The 23,258-nt window shown below is 46.4% G+C and overlaps 1 protein-coding gene across 6 annotated transcripts in view; it reads right to left on the reverse strand.

Annotated features, from left to right (window-relative positions):
• The window catches only part of LOC140735856 (myocyte-specific enhancer factor 2D homolog), a 120,371-nt gene that overhangs the window by 74,212 nt on the left and 22,901 nt on the right, over positions 1-23,258 (reverse strand). Inside the window, exon 1 of one of the 6 annotated variants that reach the window (XM_073061395.1) lies at positions 22,544-22,682. The exons of the other annotated variants lie outside the window; for them this stretch is intronic. The gene's annotated coding sequence lies outside the window, so the exon portion shown is untranslated. Of the gene's footprint in view, positions 1-22,543; positions 22,683-23,258 lie in introns of those variants that run through there. 6 annotated transcript variants of the gene reach the window in all.

Raw genomic sequence — 23,258 nt, forward strand, 5'->3', positions numbered from 1 at the left:
CAATCCATAAGGTGGGTGGGAGGGTGGGATCCTTCACGTTACTGGCCCTTCATAACTCAGCTAGCGTGTAGTGATGGGGAGGGACAAAGCTGTTGAGATGCTTCTCATGGGGGGGAGGTGGGGGAGTGTGCTCAGGCACACTTAACGAAGCCTGCCGAACACTGCGCCCCACACCCACTAACATCATTTACAGACTTGCAGGCATTGCTCCCCCAGAGATCCGAAGACACACTACAACAAAAATTGAAAAAGGTAAACAGAACTCGGATCCACGGCACCCACTATCTCATCATGTGCCAGTTTCCATCCGCCTAAAATCGAGGAAACCGCACAGAACACCACCCCCCCCCCCCGACCCAAACATACAGGATTGACCTCTAGCAACAAACAGAAGCCAGAACTCTACCAAACAATACAGTGCAAGACCCCACCGAAATGTTGCCAGACCCCGGGGGCACTGCTTGACAGACGGAAGTGGTGCACTCTCAACAGAGCGAGAGCAGGAGTTTGTAGGATGGAGACAATATGGTGAAGTGGGGTTTAAAGACCAGCGAATCCCGTGAGTGTGGCAAAAGGGTGCAGAACATTGAACACGTTCTGCACAACTGCCCACTCTCACCTGATTTAGCTGACACTGACCAGCTCAACATCAACCAAACAACACTAGAGTGGCTGGCTGTCTGGTGTGACAAGCTATGATGATGACTGTGCTGTTCAAGCGATATTTCCCTTAGCCTAAGGGTGAGGATCAGGCAACAGGTGTGAATGAGTGACTGCAGTAAGCGAGCCGAGAAAGGGTGATGGGAGAGGCGGGCCAGTGGGTGAAGGTGTTGCCTCACAGCGCCCGTGACATTCCTGTGCCACCTGTGCTTTTACACATCTCCGCATGGGTCTCCTCCGGGTACAAGAGATGCTTAAGAATGTGCACAGAGTGGCAGGATATGAGCCACATGCAGATAGAGGGGATAGATGTCATTAGCTCAATACAACAGTGTGGGTTGAAAGCAACATTCCTCCATGATTCTAGTTCTTTCCCATAGTCTAAAGATGTTTGCTCTGGTGGATTAATGGACCCTGTTATGTAAAGGAATGGAAGAATGTGAGGGGAATTGTTTGAAATGATGGGAGGGGGTATAATCAGTATGGGATTAGTACAAAGGGTACGATGGTTGGCACACAAGTCGGGAGAATATACACCAGTCATCGAGGGGTCAGCAGTGGAAAGGGTGCACAGCTCAGAGGATCTAAATTGGGCCCAACATACTGATGCAATTTCAAACGAAGGCACACCTAATATTTCATTAGGAGTCTGAGGAGCTTTAGTACGTCACCAAAAACTAGTAAATTTCTACGGGCCTACTATGGTGAGCAATCTGATTGGTTGCATCACCATCTGGAAAAAGCTGCAGAGGGTTGTAAACTCAGCCACCTCCATCATGGGCACTCACCTTCTCACCATCAAGAACATCTTTAAAGAGCGATACCTCAAGAAGGCAGCATCAATCATGAAGGACCCTCACCACCCAAGACATGGCCTCTCCTCAGTACTACTAATAGGAAGAAAGTTACAGGAGCCTACAGACCCACAATCAATAAATAGAAACAGCTTCTTCCCATCTGCCATCAGATTTCCAAGTGGTCAATGAACCCATGAACACTACATCACTCTTTTACTCTCTTTTTACATTATAGCTTCGTAGCTTGTAGTGGTTTTTTCTGTATTGAACTGTACTACTGCCACAAAACAACAAATTTCATGACTTATGTTAGGAATAATAAACCTGATTCTGATTCTGGACTTGATGGGCTGAAGGGACTACGCTCTGGGAACAATTGAGTTAGTTCAAGACAAGCGAAGACAGAATTTGGGCAACCAGCTGTTAATTCCTCCGAATCACCTGTCTGAACCCTTGTCACTATTTTGAAGAGCAGATGAACTCTCAGTGTCAGGAGGGGAGAGGAATGGTTGTGAATGATATCAGACATCTATGGGAGAGAGTGTATTGACAAATCATCAGACAATGCAAAGAGCCTCCCACATGCCGATGAAACAACGGTCATAACCCCTTCAGCCCAAACCAACAGTGATCCAAGAAAACACGCTCAACACCCCCCCAGGCACTTCTGCAGGGCAGATAACAGCAATAAGCAATTTGTCGTCACTGTTAACATATTGAACTCTTCCCTTGGTTTTCCACCCCACCTCCTTTGGAATTTGCCAACTCTTGCTGGTGTAAAGCCCATTTAGAGTACCACACTCAGTGTGGGCATTCCAACCTGCTCATATCCCCAATTCCTGAGCAGACACACTAGTCCAAGCTCCATAACCAAAGAGGCAAGCCAAGCAGAGGAAACAACATAGAACACTACAGTGTAATACAGGCCCTTTGGTCAACAATGTTGTGCCAACCTTTTAATCTAGTCCAAGATCAACCTAACCCTTCCCTCCCACATAGCCCCTCCATTTTTCTATCATCCAAGAGTTTCTTAAATGTCCCTAATGTATCTGCCTCTACCACCATCTCTGGCAGGTGCTCCACACATCTATCAATCTCTGTTTAAAAACTCTTACCTCTCACGTACTTCCCTACCATCACCTTACAATTATGTCCCCTTGTATTAGCCATTTCTGCCCTGGGAAAAAGTCTTCTGCTCTTGATTTTTCACCAGAGGGTGGTGAATCTGCGGAATTCATTGCCACAGACGGCTATGGAGGCCAAATCATTGGGCCTATTTAAAGCGGAGATTTATAGATTCTTGATTAGTAACAATGACAAAAGTTACAGGGAGAAAGAAGGAGAAGGGGATTGAGAGGGAAAATAAATCAGCCAATAAAGGCAGAGCAGACTTGATGGACTCAATAGCTTAATCCTGATCCTATGTATTTTAATGAACCTGATTGTGATCCTGGACTTGTTGGGCCGGTGCCTACTTCTGTCTGGTGTGACCAAGAGGAGACAGGTCAGTACAATGGGTTATTTCAAGAGAAGCAAATACAGAATATGGCAACAGCAGGTAATACCTAGGAGAAGACCTCCTAGTCTCTGGAATGGTTTTGAACCACCACACTTGTCTACTCAAGTTCAAATTTATTGTCATCTGACTGTACATATGCAACACAATGCTTTATCAACTTACATTCATCTAGGGGAAACTGCCATAGGCCCTGCCAAACTATGTACCGGTACTCACGTTTACGTAGATGCTGTGCAATGCACCCCGGTACAAGCCCACAACGTAAAATATCAGACAGTGCACAATGTACAATTAAATAATTACTCTATATAACTCTTATTTGGTTGTGTGGTTAGTAGAAACAAATCAAATAAAGGCACTATTCATTAAAATTATCAGCTTTGTGCACAAAATAATTCGTTGGAGCTCATGCCTCTCATGTCCATCCTTAAAGGACCTCCGAACCGTCGAATCCCGGTATCCACTGTACTAGGACCATCCTCCCGCATTCGTCCTTCCTCTACACTCGCCTCGCCGAAAAGACAGCGAACTCTCTTGGTTCCCACCATACAAGATAGCATAACAGGTCCCCCATTGGTTAGCTCCCCGTTATCTGTAGTTATAACCCAAACATCGCAGCTACAGAGAAACATTACCTCATCAGTTAACTTTACAGAGAAGACATTTCATTAGCCTTAACAGTTAACATTACTGAGAACCTACATTGTCCCCTCACCGAATTTAGTCATGCCCTCATAATGTTCAGATAATTTGCCAACCCTTCCTGCAAAACAAAGAGCCCAATCCAAGTGCAGAAAGCAGTGACATAACTCCCCAAAACAGTAGAGATCACACCCTGTTCTCCAGGCGCTACATAGGACAACCTATCCGGGGGGGGGGGGGGTTCCTAATTTTCTGAGACCTCCTCTCCTAACTCTTCTGACTCAGATACTACTGGGGACACTCTGGGGCTATGTGGCAAACCCTCCTGCGATCAGTCACTCAAACCACCTGTCTCTTGTTCAGGCTTCACCTCCTCTCCTTCAGAGTCCTGCAGTACCCCAGGCTGCCCACCAATAGCCCCCCCTTACTTCGTCTGACTCAGTGGGAGAAGGGCCAGGAGTCTCTTCCCCCATCACAGGGGAGTTAGCGAACGGTAGTATGTACCACTCATCCCAATCATCATCCTCCGATTTTGGTATTCCTCTCAGGGGCTGGGCCCATCCCAGTCTCTTCCGGGGTGGGCTCTTCCGTCACCCCGCGTGTTCGCAGAGTCCTCGTACTAGATGCAGACCCCAAGTAGGGCTCCCAATCTACCTGCACCTCTTGTCCCAGGGGCAATAGGTGGTTCTGATGGAGAATCTTGACAGGCCCATTCCCCTCCTCCGGTCTCACCTGGAAAACCGGTAGGTTTGGCATCTGACTCTCCACCACATAGAGTGTGGCCACCCAGCGGTCAGCCAACTTGTGCTTCCCACGTAGTCCCAAATTCCTTATGAGGACTCGGTCTCCCGGCAGGAGTTAGGAGTACTTCACTTTCTAATGATACCTCCTCTTATTTCCCTGATTCTGCTTGGCGGCCGCCACCCCAGCCAATTCGTAAGCCCTTTTCAGCTCTCTCCTCATATCAGACAGATACTTCAGATAAGGCTTCGGTGGTAAGTCACCCGCGTCAGTTCCAAAGCACAGGTCAATGGGCAACCTCGCCTCACACCCAAACATCAGATAATAGGGCGAGTACCCAGTAGCTTCATTGCGTGTACAGTTATAGCAGTGAAGCAGATGCCCAATATGTTGAATCCATCTGCTCCTTGCTGATCTCCAGGGTCCCGAGCATGTCCAGCAAGGTCCAATTAAACCTCTCAGGCTGGGGATCGCCTTGTGGATGATAGGGCATGGTCCTCGACTTCTCAACTCCCAGCATGTCCAGTAAGTCATAGATGAGTCTGCTCTCGAAGTCCCGTCCCTGGTCACTATGTATCCGCCTGGGAAGGCTATAATGCACAAAATACTTTTCCCATAGCACCTTAGTCGCCCTCTGGTCCTCGATAGGAAAAGCCTGAGCATACCTAGTGTAGTGGTCCGTGATGACTAAGACATTCGCCATGTAGCTGGCAGCGGGTTCTATGGCCTGGAAATCCAAACGCACCAGGTCCAGGGGCCCTGCACTCTGCAAGTGTGACAAAGGAGCAGCCTGTGCAGGAAGTGTCTTCCGGCGTATGCAGCGAATGCACGACAGCAGTACTCTTCAACTTCTGACTTCATTTGGGGCCAGTAAAACCGGTCTCTGAGCAAGCCATATATATGGCTTTTCCACCACCAAATGTCCAGAATCATCATGCAGTGATTTCAACACAATCTTCCGATACTTCTCTGGCAGGACCAACTGCCAATGCCAGGGTCGGTCCGGGGGTGACGTGACCCGGTATAAAATATGGCTCTTCAACTTCAACCAAGGTCATTCTCTCAGTAACGGTGGCACCGAAGCGTGTTACATCTTCTCCACTGCGCCATATCTCCCTTTTCAACCGCGCACCAAATGATCATTATGCTGAGCAGCTGCCACTTCCCCAGAACTCAATTCTGGCAGCTGCTTGGTCTTCAGAACAGTCAGGTTACAGTAAACTTGGGGAATGGCATCATCAGAAGCCCCCAATTGATCCACTGCACGATCCAGCCTCTCCTTTTCCTCGGCCTTCATGGTGATAGCAAACTGATACGTGGCCTTCACCCCAGAGGCAGGAACACTTTCCCACTCCTCGCCTCTATCTAGTCCTTCATGCACCCATCGGGAAAAAGCGTCGGCATCAACGTTCTGGCTCCCTGGCCAGTACTTCAGGCTGAAATCATAGGCGGTCAACGCTGCCAACCACCGATGGCCTGTGGCATCCAGTTTCACCGAGGCCAGGATGTAAGTGAGCAGGTTGTTGTCCATCCTCACCTCAAACTTGGCCTCATAGTCACTCAGCTTATCCACCATTTCATCGCCAGGAATTCCAACTTGTGGGTAGGATAGTTTCTCTCGGAGGGCAACAAACTCTGGCTTATAAACGCCACCAGCCTCAAACCAGTACCCCAATCCTGATACAGGACGCCCCCTAACCCCTCTCGACTGGCATCAGTGTGTAATACATAGGGCAATCAGGGGTCTGTAAAAGCAAGCACTGGTGCCTGGGTCAGCAACTCCTTCAGCGACTGAAAATCTTCCTCACATTTTGCATCCCACCTCTGTCTGAAGGGCTCCGATGGGTTTAACGTCCCCTTTTCCCTTTCTTCCCCAAGGGAGGGTAACCACACAGAAGCTGGTTCAAAAGGTGACTCACCTTGGCGTAGCCCTTCATAAATCTCCAAATGTAACCAAAGAACCACAAGAACGAGCGCAGAGCGCTCACAGTCTGGGGCCTTGCCCACGTGATCACCGCTTCTATCTTAGTCGGGTCTGTAGCTACTCCATTCCGTGAGATTATGTGCCCAACATAGCGAACAGACATCTTGCAGAACTGGCACTTGTCCAGGGAAAGTCTTAACCCTTCCTCCTTCAGTTGGCTTAGCACCTTCAGTAGCCTCGCTTCATGTTCTTCCAAGGTGGATCCAAGTCATCCAAATACACCAGCACTTCAAGCAAATTCATATCCCCCACCGTCTTCTCCATGACCCTCTGGAAGGTTGCAGGGGTTCCCGATATGCCCTGGGTCATCCTTTCAAACTGGAAAAATCCCAGAGCGCATATAAATGCCGCCTTCTCTTTGTCGGTCTCACTAATCGGGATCTGGTAATATCCACTCCTCAAGTCCAGCACACTCAACCACTTCGACCCACTCAGACAGGCCAGCATGTCTTCGACCCTCAGGACTGTATGCTGGTCATGGACAGTGCTGCCTGTTCAGGGTCCTATAGTCCATACACGTGTACCTTCCTGTTTTTCTTCTAGGCCACCACTATTGGGGATGCATAAGGGCTTCAGGATTCAGAGATGATCCCAGCTTCCTTCAACTTACACAAGTGCTGCCACACATCTTCCAGTTCTGCAGGGGTCAGTTGCCATGACCTTTCTCTAAATGGGGTGTCCTCACTCACCCGGATGGTGTGGCGAGTGCTCTTGGAACAACCCACATCAAACTCGCCAAGGAAGAAAAACATCTTCCAGCTTCAACATCTTCTCCACCAGCCTTCGTTTCCAACCCGGCGGCACAGGAGAGTCCCCAAATTTAAAGGCCTCAACAGTCAACGTTTCCCTGTTTTCCAATAGTTTCTCCCCAGTGGGCTTCAAAGGGGTGTTAGACATTACCATCACTGGGAACAAATGCGCCAGAGGCATCCCTCTCTTAAAGGAGATTTCTCTCTTCGTAGTGTTCCTGACAATCACAGCCATCCTGCTCGCCAATACCACCGAGGGCCTCTACAATTCTGGCCTCACCAGCACCCCAGCCAGAAATCGCAATTCCCCCTCGAGGTCTTCCAAGGTGTCCACTAAAAGAGCCTCGCCCTCAGGCACTCCGGGAAATCTGGGGGTTCCCATCACTCTCGCTCCCAGGCCTTATTACCTTGGGCTTCGACTGGGTGCACCACCTTGTTGAAATTCAGTATCCGGCCCAGTGCAGCCCGGACTTCCTCAAAAGCAGCTCGAAACACTGAGTGCACCGCCAGGGTCCCCATAAAGTTCTCACCCACCTTCTCCTTTCAGGCCCCCATGAGCCTCTGCACCAGAGGGGTGTTAGTCCCCACCAGAATTGAAACACGGCCCATTTCAACTGGGTCCGGACAAACCAGCACTAACGTCTCCAGGATTTCAGACATTCCCACATTGGCTTCTGAAAACTCCAGTCTCACTGACAAATACCTGTCATACAGATAATCACCAGCACCGAAGCCCCAAATCTCCAGTGCACTGAATGGTGTCAAGGGCAAATGCTTTAAATACTGGTTGTAGAATGATCAGTACAGTAACATGACCTGCGACCTGGTGTCGAGTATGGATTTAGCATAGATTCCCCTCTCCATAGCGACATGCTGGAGCAGGGTCCTACTAATCCTTCCGGAATCGGCTCTTTTGCTTTTGGGAGTTCCTTGGTACATTGCTGGGAACGTGTTCCCTTAGAGACACCAGGCCGTTCCCTCACTGGGTCTCCTCTAAGTTACCCGACACCTCTCCCTGCTTGGGTACCTGGGGACTTGACCTCTGAGGGGCTTCCTGCCGCTTACATTCCCGCTGGAAGTGTCCCTCTTTCCCATGGTTATAGCACACACTACCGGCCGCCCCTCTTCTCGCAGACCCTCACCACCCGCAGCCACCTGCACTGCCTGTCCCCGTGGGGGGGGGGGGGGGAGCTCTCTCTACCAGTCCTATCATTCGAAGGGTCCACACCCACCCTGAAACCCCGTGACCTCTGAGTTCTCAGCTCTGCCACCACCTCCTTTATCAATTCCTGTGTGGAGCTGGCTCCGATCACTTCACCACAAGGAGCTACAACTGAGGATTTCACCCTGCTGACAGAGTCCTCCTGCGGGCTAAATGTGTTCTCATCCTCCCCCACGTCTCTGATCAGCTGAACGAGCGTCGGAAGAGGGCGCATATTATAAGACTGCCGGAGACTCCAAGCAATCTTGTCCTCAGCCTGGGCACCACAAGTTACCTGGTCCATCCTTGAATGATCGACCTCAGGCACCCGAATGACCCCCCCCCCCCCCCCATTAAGCCACATCTCTAGCCAGAAAGGTATGTGGAGAGATTCTCACCCTTCTCCTGACGCATGTTTTGAAACTCCCCTAGAAGCTCCCAGGCATTCCCAGTCAACGCTAAAGCACTTTCCAAGGCCTCCAGATATTCGTCAAGGGAGGCTGAGGGCTGGTTAACCTTCACACCTCGAACCACCTCAGCCGCCACTCCCCGCAAACTTTCAACCAATCTCTGTTGCTTTTCATCATCCAAGCACTGCCACTCACTTAACAACTGTGAAGTTTGCGCCACCTAGGTCCCATAACCCTCTTCACCTTCGGGGTGGGCATTATCCCAGAGAAAATTCTTATCTTCTGGCAGGGCCCCTCTGCCTTTCTCGCCAGGGAGGTAATGGCAGATGCCAACTCGGAACTCACGCCTTCCACTGGGGGACGGGAACTAAACAAATTTTCCAAATCTGAGCACTCTTTCCCCTCATCCATCAGTGACGAGAGAATTTGTTCCCTAAGATCTCCACCCTCATCCGCTGGCAACCCAGCTCGCTGAACTCTGGCCCCTCCCTCCCTGACAGTTTGCAGACGCCATGGTCCCGCCTCCCCGGGACACCAATAAACTCTGCCCCCCATTCGTCCATGCTTGTCTGCACTAACACCAGGTCTGTTCTCGTCTCAAAATCAAAGTTTCGCGATACGATTTCCACTTTGCCAACGGCTTTAACCATACTCAAACCTCAAAGTAACACTTCATCCGGGGTACAAGCTTCTACCCCACTCAACATGCACGCATTGCTCACTGGCAAACCTTCAGCCGCACACCAGCGCTGAAACGTGGCTGCCGCCATAACAACACTACTTTAAACAGAGCGATCATACAGCATCCACAGAATCCAATCGCCAGACGAGCTGCCACGAATGGCGGACACGAGAGGTGTGAGCTCCAACGAATTATTTTGTGCACAAAATAAATCATTGGAGCTCACACCTCTCGTGTCCGTCCTTAAATGACCTCCGAACCGTCGAATTCCGGTATCCGCCCTCCTGGGAATGCTGAACGCTCCCGCACTCGTCCTTCCTCTTCACTCGCCTCACCAAAAAAACAGCCAACTCTCTTGGTTCCCACCAAACAAGATAGCATAACAGGTCCCCCATTGGTTAGCTCCCCGTTATCTGTAGTTACAACCCAAACATCGCAGTTACAGAGAAACATTACCTCATCAGTTATCATTACAGAGAAGCCATTTCATTATAACACTACAGCGAAGACATTCTATCAGCCTTAACAGTAAACATTACAGTTAATATTACAGAGAACCTTACTCATATATAGAACCAAACAAAACAATGTTCCTCTACCTCACGGTGCACCTACAAAACATGTATCATACACAACACAAAATATTACCACTAATAAGTTAATAAAACATAACTCAAAGTGCATGCACTATGCAGCACAGGTAAACAGTAACCAGCTCCTTGTCCTAGTGAAGAGATCTTGGTGGTGGCAGGGTATTCATTAGTCTCACAGCCTGAGGGAAGAAGCTGTTACCCAGTCTGGCATCCCCTTTCTGATGGTGAAAGAGATTGCGGGATGAGTGGCAGCAATCCTCAACAATGCTTCAGGCCCTTTGTCTATAACCCTGTTGGTAAATGTCCTTAATAGGGGCGATCTATGCCTATCTTACACTGTACCACTCTATCGAGTCACCTGTCATCCACCTTCACTCCAAAGAAAAAACTCCTAGCTCTCTCAACCTATCCTCATACAACACGCTCTCTAATCCAAGGAACATCCTGGCTGGACTCAAAAAAGTTTGCAAAGCCTTTATGAAAACTTTCAGCATCCCCATGTGTCCGGGAATTCAGGCCTATGACTTCTCAAGGTGGACAGGCATGTTTGGAGTGGTATTGAGAACTTTAAGGCCATGCATCAAAGTGCTCAGAAGTCTTGCGAGTACAATGGAAGACCATCTTACACATTACCCAGCTCCTGCCCCATTTGTAGAGTGGAATCAGGAGCCCTTAATCTCAAGGGACTCCTGTCCACCGTTCCCTCTAGGTTGTGCGGGTGTAATTGAAATGCTTGCTCACGTAGCCTGTAAAAAAATGTTAGAGAGAACACTGCTCCTGTCTCATGAAAATGGCAGGAATTCACAATAATACCACCAGGCTGGCAGGAGACAGCAAGGCAAAGTGTCCACAAGGAGGTTTTGAAAAAAATATTAGTCATTTTCCCTATTTACGTGTGTGTACATACACAGTGGGGGGGGGGGGGGGGGTTGGTGGTGGTGGAAGAATGTGAACTTTCTTCACAGGGAGGATAGGAAGAGCGAGATGGCGAGGAGGATATTGTGACTGGGGACGGATTAGCATGATCGTGATCGATTGATGGAGACTGAGACTGATGGAGTGCATTTCAAACAAAGTAAATTTATTATCAAACTATGCACATGTCACCATATACGAGCTTGATATTCATTTTCTTGCATGCATTTATGAGAAAAATAAAGAAATACAATAGAACCTGCGTGAAGACTGATAAACATGCAAGAGAAGACAAACTGCAAATTTTAAAAATACTGAGAACATGAATTGTAAAGAGTCCTTGAAAGTGAATCTGTGACAGTAGTGTAATTTGTGCAGAGGGATCAGGAGAGATGGAACCGGGTGGGGAAAGATGGGTTAAGATTTAAAGCACGTCATCTGTCTGCATGAAAGAACAAACTTGAGGGGATGAAATGTCTCCCGCAGGGCTCATGCCCAAACACCAGAAATTCTCAAGGCCATCTTAGCACACTGCCTACGGCTGTGCAGAATATTTCAAATTACATTTCGGCGCATTCAGCAGCAGACTGCATTTATGTAGCCTCACTCATCCAACAAGGATCTTTGGCGAGTGGAGGGGCAAACAGATTTGACAGAAAACCGTGTAAGCAGATAGCAAGGCAGGTGACTAGAAACTAAGATACAGTGAAAAGTTTGCCTTGCATACTGTTCATACTGATCAAATCATTACACGGCGCATTGAGATAGAACAAGGTCAAGCAATAACCTTGGTAAATGGTGAGGCAACAGTCCATCTTATTGTACAATTGTCTATTCAATAGTCTGATAACAATGAGGTAGAAGCTGTCCTCGAACCTGATGCTTTCAGGCTTTTGTGTCTTCTGCCTGATGGCAAAGTAATGAAGAGAGAATGTATTGGTTGGGTGGGGTCTTTGATTATGCTGTTTGCTTTACTGAGGCAGCGAGGTTTAGACGAAGTCCATGGTGGGGAGGCTAGCTCCCATGATGTGCTAAGCTATCTCCACAGCTTTCTATGGTGCATCGATAAAAATTGCCAAGAGTTAACGGGGACATGCCAAATTTCTTCAGTCTCCTGAAGAGACGTTGATAAGCCAGAACAAGCTATTGGTGATGTTCACACATAGGAATTTGAAGCTCTCAACCTCAACACTGTTGAGCGTGAGAACAGATTCAGTACCAGATGCTCAGCACACCTTGCTCCGGCTCTTTACCTACAACTCTAATAAATTCTTACCATCAGGTTTTGGAACCACGAGGCCATAAGATATAGGAGAAGAATTTGGCCATTTGGCCCATTGAGTCTGCTCTGCCATTTCATCACGGTTGATACAATTTTACTCTCAGCCCCAATCTCCTGCCTTCTCCCCATATCCCTTCACACCCTGACCAATCAAGAATCCATCAACCTCTGCCTTAGAGATAGATAAAGACTAGGCAAGCACAGCTGCCCTTGGCAAAGAATTCCACAGATCACCACTTGCTGGCTAGAGAAATTTCTCCTCATATCTGTTCTACAAGGATGTCCCTCCATTCTGAGGCTGAGTCCTCTGGTCTTAGACTCTCCCATCACAGGAAACATCTTCTCCACAAACACTCTATCAAGGCCATTCGACAGTTTTCAATGAGGTCATCCCTCATTCTTCTGAATTCTAGTGAGTACAAGCCCAGAGCTATCACACTCTTCACATGACAAGCCATTCAACCTGGAATCATTTTGGTGAACCTCTTTAGAACCCTCTCCAGCTTTAGTACATCCTTTCTAAGATAAAGTGCCCAAAACTGGTCAATACTCCAAGTGATGCCTCATCAGTGCTTTATAAAGTTTCAACATTACACCCTTGCTTTTATATGAAATGAATGCTGACATCGCATTTGCCTTCCTCACCACAGACTCAACCTGCAAATTAACCTTTAGGGAGTCCTGCACAAGGACTCAGAAGTCCCTTTGCACCTCAGCTTATTTTGTATTTTCTCTCCATTTAGAAAGTAGTTAACCCTTTCATTTCTTCTACTAAAGTGCATGACCATACACTTACCAACATTATATTCCATCTACCATTTCTTTGCCCATTCTCCTAATCTAAGTCCTTCTGTAGCCTCTCGACTTTCTCAGACTACCTGCCCCTCAACCTATCTTCGTATATCTGCAAACTTTCAACAAAGTCATCAGTTCCATCATCCAAATCATTGACATAGAACATTAAAAAAAGCAGTCTCAACTCTGACCCCTGTGGAACATGGTAGGGGAGTCTACGACAAGAGGGCGCGACTTCAGGATTGAAGGATGCCCACTTAGAACAGAGATGCGAAGAAATTACTTTAGTCAGAGGGTGGCAAATCTGTGGAATTTGTTGCCACGAGCAGCTATGGAGGGCAAGTCCTTGGGTGCATTTACAACAGAGATAGGTAGGTTCTTGATTAGCCAGGGCATCAAAGGATACGGGGAGAAGGCAGGGGAGTGGGGATGACTGGAAGAATTGGATCAGCCCATGATTGAATAGTGGAGCAAACTCGATGGGCAGAATGGCCTGTTTCTGCTCCTATATCTCATGGTCTTATGGTAACACCACTAGTTACCAGCAGTCAACCAGAAAAGGCTCCTTTTATTCCCACTCTTTGCCTCCTGCCAATCAGCTACTGGCTTATCCATGCTGGAATCTTTCCTGTAATACCATGGGCTCATAGCTTGTTAAGCAGCTCCATGTGTAGCATCTTGTCTAAGCCTGAAAATCCAAATGCACGACATCAACCGATTGACCTTTGCCTATCCTGCTTGTTACTTCTTCAAAGAGTTCCAACAGATTTGTCAAGGCAAGATTTCCTTACACCACAGACTGGTACGGAAATACCAATGCCTAGGAATGGAAAGGCTTACAGAATGTGATAGATACAGCCTGGTCTATCACAGGCAAAGCCCTCCACACCACTGAGCACATTCACCAGAAACTCTGCCGCAAGAAAGCAGCATCCATTATTGAGGGCTCCCATCATCGAGGCCATGCCCTCTTCTGGCTACAATTAGGCAAGAGGTGCAGAAGCCTTAGCTCCCATACCACCAGATTCAAGAATAGCTATTACCCGATAACCACAAGGATTTGAACCAACATGGATAACTTCACTCACCTCAACGTTTAACTGATTCCACAACTATGTACTCACTTTCAGTGACCCTTTACAACTAATAGTCAATATTATTTCATTTGCACAATTTGTCTTCTTTTGCACGTTGGTTGTTTGTCAGTCTTTATTTATGCATACTTCTTCATAAATTGTATTGCATTTCTTTATTTTCCTGTAAATGCCTACAAATCTCAAGGTAACATTTGCATTCTGAATGGTAGTTCAAAGGCACGAGCATGATCAGCATCACAATTCACAAGATCAAAACTTGCCTCAGGGAAGAATGTGTCAGATGTCAAATAATGAAAGAGGAACAGAAAATAGTGGGCATACTCAGCAGGTCAAGCAGCAGCTATGAAGAGAGCAACAAGACATTTCAGACTGCTCTGACACAGTTCCACAGATTGTGCAAGAGTATCTCCAACATTTCCTGCTTTTGTCCCACATTTCCAGCAGGTCTTTTTTGGCTTTGGCCAAGAGAAACCTACTGATAAATTGTCCTAGCACCTGTTCCAAAGTCTTGCATCCTATCCAAGTGCGATATGCAGTATTGGACGTCACACAGTGAAACTCTGATAATTGGCCACGTCTGGGACTGCTAGTGCTACACACTGGCACGTTTTCTGGACTATCACATGTTCTTCTAACACCCCAACATACTTCTCACTGACTTTCTGCTGGTACATAGTATTACAATACTAACATGCCAAGCAAACTCTTCTCCAATCTCCTAGACCTGGAACATAACACCTCCCTTTGCAAATGGACCCTTGACTTCCCAACCAACAGACCACAATCAGTAAGGATAGGCAGTAACAGCTCCACCACAACTACTCTAAACACAGATTGCCCACAAGGCTGCATCCTCAACCTCCTACTCTATCTTCTGTACACTAATGAATGCATGGCCCAAGTCTGCTCCACATCTGTGGATGACACCACAGTAGGGGACAAACTCACAAATAACGATGAGCTGGTTATTGTCAACATGAAGACAGACAGTTGACATCAATGATGCTGAGGTTGAGAGGTCTGAGAGCTTAAGTTCCAAGGAGTGAACATCACCGATAACCTATCCTGGTCCAGCCACATGGACACTATGGCCAGGAAAGTGCATCAGCACCTCTACTTACGCTCAGCACACTAAATAAATTCATCATGTACTCTTCAACCCCATCAAGAATTTTTACAGATCCACCATAGAAAATATTCTATCCAGATACATCACGGCTTGGAACGGCAACCACTCTGTCCAAGACAGCAAGAAATTGCAGAGAGATGTGGACTCAGCTTAGCACATCACATAAACCAGCCTCTTCTCCATGAACTGTCTTCAATTCCCGCTGCCACGGGAAAGCCGCCAATATAGTCAAAGACGTCCTACTAGCAGGACATTCCCTCTTCTCCACCCTCCCGTCAGGCAGAAGATACAAAAGCTTGAAAGCATGGACCATCAGCTCAAGGGCAGCTTCTACCACACTATTATAAGACTACAAAATTTCCTAGTATGAAAAGGAGGGTGCAGCTTAGGAAGACATCTTTCAGCCCACAATGTGGGTGCTGAACTAATTAAAAGAGGAATCACATACCCAACTAATCTCTTCTTCCTAGTGTCCATATCTTTGCATATCCAGCACATTCCTGTGCCGAACAGCCTCTTGAACACTTCTATTGTAACTGCCTCCACCTCCAGCTCCAGCCCAGGCAGCACATCTCAGGCATCCATCGCTCTCTGTAAGAAAATTTTGCTTCACACATCTCCTCTGAACTTAGCCTCTCTAACCTTAAAAACAAACCTTCTAGTATTAGACACTTTAAGTCTGGGAGAAAGAATCTGGCCGTCTACTCCATCTATGATTCTCAAATTTATTAACTTCTATCAGTCTCCCCTCAGCTTTCACTACTCCAGAGAAAACAACCCAAGTTTGTCCAACCTCTCCCTAAAGCACATGACTTCTAATCCAGGCAACATCCTGGTAAACCTCTTCTGTACCCTCCCCAATGGTTCCAATCCCTTCTGTAATGAGGTGACCTGAACTGTATGAGTTACATGAGATTTGGCCTAAATAGAGTTTTATAAAGCTGCCACTTAACTTCCCAACTCTTGAATTCATCTCATTGACTAAAGGCAAAATGCAACATAATTTCTTGAGAACTTATCTGTGCTGATGAGAGGCTACATAAGGACAGATTCTTGACTTCAGTCTACCTCATTATGGCTTTGCACCTTGTTGTCTGCCTGCACTGCACTTTCTCTAACTGTAACACTTCATTCTGCATTCTGTTAGTGTTATCTCTTGCAGTACTACAATGTACTGATATGATGACATGACACGTGTAGGTGGCATGTAAAATAAGTACACTCGATTCCCTCTGAACACTATCACCTCGCACTATTTAAAAATACTCCACCTTGCTGTATTTTCTAAGTAATCATGGGTTGGTTTGGCAACTGGTCTGCCTGATGTCACAAGGTACTGCAGAGAGTGGTAGACACTGCTCTCTACATGACAGAAACCAGCCTCCTTTCTGTGGACTCTGTTCATATTTCCTGCTGCCTTGATAAAGCAGCCTGTGTAATGAAAGATCGTTCCCACCCCAGCTATTTTCTCTTCTTCTCCTCCCCCTCCCATTTGGAAGAAGATATAAAAACCTGAAAGCACACAGTATAAGACATAGGAGCAGCATTAGGCCATTGGGCTCATCAAATCAGCTCTTCTAGTTCATTATGGCTGATCCATTTCCTTCTCAACACCGTTTTCCTGCCTTATTTGCACCCCAACTAATCAAGAAACTACCATCCTCCACCTTAAATACACCTAATGACTTGGCCTCCACAGCCACCTGGGGCAACAAATTCCACAGATTCTCTATCTTCTGGCTGATGAAATTCCTCCTCATCTCCATTCTAAATGCATGACCCTATATTCTCAGGCTGTGCCCTCTGGTTCTAGACTCCCCCATCATAGGAAAGATTCTCTCTGCATCAACTCTAATTCTGCCTCTCAACATTTGACAGGTTTCAATGAGTCTCCTTATTCTTCTAACTTGCAGCGAGTAAAGGCACAGAGACATCAATTGTACCTCATACAATACACCTTTCTTTCCAGGAGTAACTATAGTGAAAGTGCTCTCAACCCTTACCAATGTCAGCACATCCTTTCTTAAATAAGAGGCCCAAAACAGCTCACAATACTCCAAGTGAGGCCTCACTGGTGCCTTATAAATCCTCAGCATTACGTCCTTACTTTTATATTCTAGTTCTCTTGAAATGAATTCTAACACTGCATTCACCTTCCTCACCACCAGCTCAACTTGCAAATTACCCTTTTTAGGGAATCCTGCACAAGGACTCCCAAGTCCCTTTGTACCTCGATTTTCAAATTTTCTCCCTGTTTAGAAAATAATCCATGCTTTTATTCTTTCTATCAAAGTACATGACCATACACATCCCGACACTGCATTCCATTTGCCACTTTTTTGCCCATTCTCTTCATCTGTCTAAGCCTTTCTGCAGCCTCCCTGCTTCCTCAAAACTACCTGCTCTTCCACTATATTTGAATCATTCACAAACAAAGTCATCAATTCATCATCCAAATCATTGACAAACAATGTAAAAAGAAGTGATCCAACACCGGCCTCTGTGGAACTAGTCACTGCAGCCAATCAAAGAAGGCTCACTTTATTCCAAGTCTTTCTACCTGCCAAACAGCCAATACTCTATCCACACTAGGATCTTTCCTGTAATAATACCATGGGCTCATGTTAAACAGCTTGTGCTGCATCTTGTCAAAGGCCTTCTTAAAATCCAAGTACACAACATCCACTAATTCTCCTTGTCTTCCTGCCTGTTATTTTGTCAAAGAATTCCAACAGCTTTTTCAGGCAAGATTTTCCCTCAATGTTAGTGTGCTCTCCCGGCCCACTAAGTCCACACCATGCTGTCTTTGGTCTATTTTACCATCTGCCTCCAACTACCCCAAAACTACATCCTTAACAATCGACTCCATCATTTTCCCAACCACTGAGGTCAGGCTAACTGGACTATAATTTCTTTTCTTCTGCCTCCTTCCTTCCTTGAAAAGTTGAGTGACATTTGCAATTTTCCAATCCTCCGGAACCATCCCAGAATCTAGTGCTTCTTGACACTTGAAAGATCATTACTGGTGTCACTGCTATCTTTTCAGCCACCTCGTTCGGAACCCTGGGGTGTAGTCCATCTGATCCACCTTCAGACCTTTCAGTTTCCAAGCACCTTCTCCGGCGTAATAGCAACTGCACTCACTTCTGCCCCCCCAACACTCTTAAACTTATGGCACATTGCTAGTGTCTTCCAAGTGAGGACTGATGCAAAATACTTTGTTTGCCTTTTCCTTGACCCTCATTACTACCTTTCATAATTTTCCATTGGTCCATATCTACTCTAGCCTCTTTTACTCTTTATATATCAAAAAATGTGTTCGATATCATTAGCTAGCTCACTTTCATATTTTATCTTTTCCCACTTTATGGCATTTTAGTTGTCTATTGTTGGTTTTTAAGTTTCCCAATCCTCTAACTTCCCACTAATTTTTACTCTATTATATACCATCTCTTTTGCTTTTATGTTGGCTTTGACTTCCCTTGTCAGCCATGATTGCATCATCCTGCCTTTAGAATACTGCTACTTCTTTGGGATGTATCTATCTTGCACTTTCCGAATTGCTCCCAAAACTCCAGCCATCGTTGTTCTGCCATCATCACTGCTAGTGTCCCCTTCCAATTAACTTTGGCCAGCTCCTCTCTCATGCCTCTGCAATTCCCTTTACTCCCTTATAATAGCTGACTTTAGCTTTTCCCCCTCAAATTGCAAAATGAATTTATCATATTATGATCACTGCCTCCTCAGGATTCCTTTACCTTAAGCTCCCTAATCAATTGTGGTTCATTGCCAGAATAGCTGATCCCCTAGTGGGTTCAACCATAAGCTGCTCTAAAAAGCCATCTTGTAGGCATTCTACAAATTCTCTCCCTTGGGACCCAAAACCATGTTTATTGTAACATTACCTTTATGTCATGTCTTTTCTCATTGTAATTTGTAGCCCACATCCTGGTAACTGTTTGGAGGCCTGTATATAACTCCCATCAGGGTCTTTTTGCCCTTGCAGTTTCTTAACTCTACCCACAAGAATTCTACAACTTCTGATCCCATCTTATCTCTTTCCAAGATTTCATTCATTTTTTTACCAAAAGAGCCACACCAAACCCCTCTACCTGCCTGTCTTTTCAATATAACATGTATCCTTGGCTGTTAAGTTCCCAACTATAATCTTCTTTCAGCATGACTCAGTGATGCCCACAATGTCATACATGTCAATCTCTAACTGAGCTACAAGATCATCCACCATAGTCCATATACAGTCCGCCCTCCTTATCCATGGATTCCACATGCACGAATTCAACCAATCACGGATCATGAAAACCCGGAAGTGCTCTTCCAGCGCTTGTTGTTCGAGCATGTACAGACTTTCTTTGGTCATTATTCCCTAAATAATGCAGTATAACAACTATTTTACATAGCATTTACATTGTATTAGGTATTATAAGTAATCTAGAGATGATTTAAAGTATACGGGAGGATGTGCGTCGATTATTGTGCATCGGGATCGAAAAAATTGGAAGTTCTCAACTAAGTAAGTCGGAACAGGTACATCTGGTATTATTTAGCGTCAGTTAGTAAAATGTTTGACTTAGTATATAGTATATATTTTACTTTTCCATGCATATAGAACACATATGAATGTATGTTTCAGTGCCGGGCTCGGGAACAGAAGTTCTCGGGACTTGGGACAGATCGCTCCCATGTACGCTTTCCACCGTGCTGGGTTGATGTGGAGGATCAAAAACCCAAAACCCAATAATTAAACCACTGCGTTGCTTAGTAATAATTGTAGCTTTCATCGGGGCAGAGCCTTTCTCACTTTCTCCTTTAAAATTGTTCCGATCATTGACTGACGTAGCCTAACGCTTTTCCAATGACCGATGGCTTTTCACCTCTTTCCGATCGCTTTATTATTTCCACTTTATTTTCAATCCTGATTGTGATTATTTTCGTGAACAGAAACACAGCACATTCAGAGCTCTGGTGCCGGGTCTTAATGTCCACCGCACTGAGACAGGTTAAATAAGGTCTGGGGCTCCACTGGGTCCTAAGCTCCACCGGATTGAGAAAGGTTGCAGAAGGGACTTGAGCATCCGTGGATTTTGGTATCCGCGAGGGGTCCCGGAACCAATCCCCCGTGGATAAGGAGGGCCGACTGTACTGCGTGCATTCAAATGTAACACCTCCAGTCCTGTATTCATCACCCTTTTTGATGGTGTGCCATGTTACACTGTAGCTCATTCCACTGACTGCAATTTTGCCCGACCAATTTTACTACCAAGCTCAATGACATGATCTTGACTACTGAACAGCCCCTGCTATGCTAAAGTGGACCAATGACCCCAATCTACCTCATTAAGTCCTTGCACCTTAAGCGTTTCCCTGCACTGCATTATCCCTAACTGTAACCCTTTATTCTGCATTCTGTAAGTGTTTTCCCTTGAACTACCTCAATGGTTTATGGATGGCATACAAAACAGATTTTCCACTGTGCCCCAATAAATGTGGCAGTAATAGTACAGGTTACCAATTTACAATAATTATTTTTCAGTGAACCAGAGAAGTTTAAGGAAAGAGGGAAAACAAAGGTCCCAGTGAGTAAGAAGGGAGCTTGGAAATATTGTATCGTGAGCCAGCTACTAAACCATAGGGGTTTCCAAACAATCATACAGTGGAGCGCAGTACAAAAGGCAGGTTCATGGCACCTTAAAATCAGTTGCTTCAGGCAGATGGGGCTCAACAGCCGTGGTTGGCAGCTCATCCAGGAGAAGGAAAACCAATCTCAAACCTCCACTGCTTTGCAGCTATACCCACTCATGGGGAAGGCTTTGAGAATAAACTCTGAGGTAGATTAGCTGACTACCTGTTGCACTCTCTGGTCAATCAACCTCTCACCACACCACCAGCATGTTTAATCAAACAAAGGACATTCTGATAGAAAATAGACATATCTCTCAACTGCTTATCTGACCCTTTTGTGATTTGCTCAAATAAAAATTATCTTTTTTTACAATATCAGTAACAGCTAAAGTAGCGGAGGGAAGTAATACTAAACAAAGGAGTTTGCCTGTTCCCCCTGTCACCCTGGACTCTAGTGTTCCAAAGACGTACGTATGGATTAGCACTGGTAGGTGTGGGCACATTACGTTGGTACAGGAAGCATGGGTACACTTACGGCCTCCTCCAGCACAATCCTTGGACTTGGTTGTTGACACAAATGACACATTTCACTGTGTTGTGATGTCCATGTGACAAATACCGTTTATAAGCTAATCCTTTAATCTTTAACCAAGAAGGTTTTAAGGTATATTTCAGAAGAACAAGCAACAGCTGGGCAGAGTAGTTAGGGGAGGTTATTGTTCCCAATCGAGAGTTACCGTGGAGGAGGAAAAGAAACAGATGATTAAGAGGACAAAATTGGAGAAGCCTGGAGATCTCCAAGTTCTGCAGTGCTGGGAAAACCGAGATCATGGAAGAAGTTAACCTTCAACCCCAAGAGGACGAGCAACCCCTAATCTGAGTGGCGGTCAGCTCCAAACAGATGCTCAGTGACATTCACAGTGGTTAGAGAAGTTGCAGTGCTGGCCACGCCTGATCCTTTCTTCAGGATTAAATGATCATCGGGCTGGAATTTCACCACACAACCTATCTGACAGGGCAGCAGTTTAGGGCAGCAAGCACAGTGTTCACCCTGCAAAATATTCACTATACGTCAACACACAGAGGAGGCGACAGCACCATTAGCAACGCCTCAATTCCTTCAGCTGTACATCACTGGCACACAGGTCATGCTGTGCACAGCTCGGGGGTGGGGGGAGTACGAGTCAGTCACAGAGAGAGAGAGAAAGAGGGTGAAAGAGGGAGAGATAGAAGGAGGGAGAGAGAGATAAGGGAGAAAGAAAGACACACGTACGCATACAAAAAGTAGAGCGATAAGAGAGACACACATATAGAGAGAAAACAATAGAGAGAGACACTCACACAAGGCGCAGAGAAAGATTAGACACACACACACAGGGGTGCACAGACAGATAAGAGAGTCAGACAGACAAACAGACACATTCAGGGACAGAGAGAAAGAAAGATAAGAGTCAGTCAGACAAAAACACACACACACACACACACAGGGAGAGAGAGATGAGAGACAGGCACAGAGGGAGAGAGAAAGAGAGTGAGAGACTCACACAGAAAGGCAGACAGAGTGAGAGAGAGGGATAAACTGGCTCCCTCTGATCTGCATTTGATGACATATTACTGATATTTTCTAACAGTGGGTCAGCTCCATAGACCCATTGCTCCCTGTGCTGACAAATGGAGAACATTTTGACAAGCCCCTAGTGTACTCACCAGTACGGCAGTGCAGGCGAGTGCCTGAAGCAGCAGACATGCCCACGTGAAGGACAAAGACAGGGCCGGCACACAGGCCTCACAGCTTCTAACAACTGTTTGGAATCTGTCAAAACATATGACCAGCACTGACAAGCGCCTCTCTGACCAGCTCAACACCAGGCAGCCAAATCCTCCACCCCCACTCGCCCTATCTCACTCCACCCACGGCAACCACAGCTGTGAGAACAGGAAGTAGGTGGTCCTCAGTCAGTGAGGCAGCTGTTCCGCCAACCTCACACTCATCGGCTCCAGCCGGTCATTTCGTCAGCCAGGGAGGGGGCCAGAGGGCTCCTTCAAAACTCAGATTCCAGCTCAGCTGATATTCTCAGTGAGAGCAAAGACCAGGAAACATCCATCTCTTCCAGACCAAAGAGCTCTCTCCGGCACAGTTGACGGTACACGGTAACGTAGCGGTCAGTGTAACTTATTACAGAGCCAGCAACCCGGGTTCAAATCCCACAGCTGTCTGCAAAATGTACGTGACTGTGTGGGTTTCCTCCAGTTTCATCCCATGCTACAAAGCCGTACAGATTAGGGTTAGTAATGCTGGGCGTGCTCTGTTCACGCTTGAAGTGCAGTGACACTTGCAGCCTGCACCCCTCAGCAAGCATACCTTCGAACCGTTTTGGCTGTTGATGCAAAATAATGAATTTCACTGTATTTTGAAATGTTC

Source organism: Hemitrygon akajei, chromosome 11, assembly GCF_048418815.1.
Source record: "Hemitrygon akajei chromosome 11, sHemAka1.3, whole genome shotgun sequence".
Lineage (NCBI taxonomy): Eukaryota > Metazoa > Chordata > Chondrichthyes > Myliobatiformes > Dasyatidae > Hemitrygon > Hemitrygon akajei.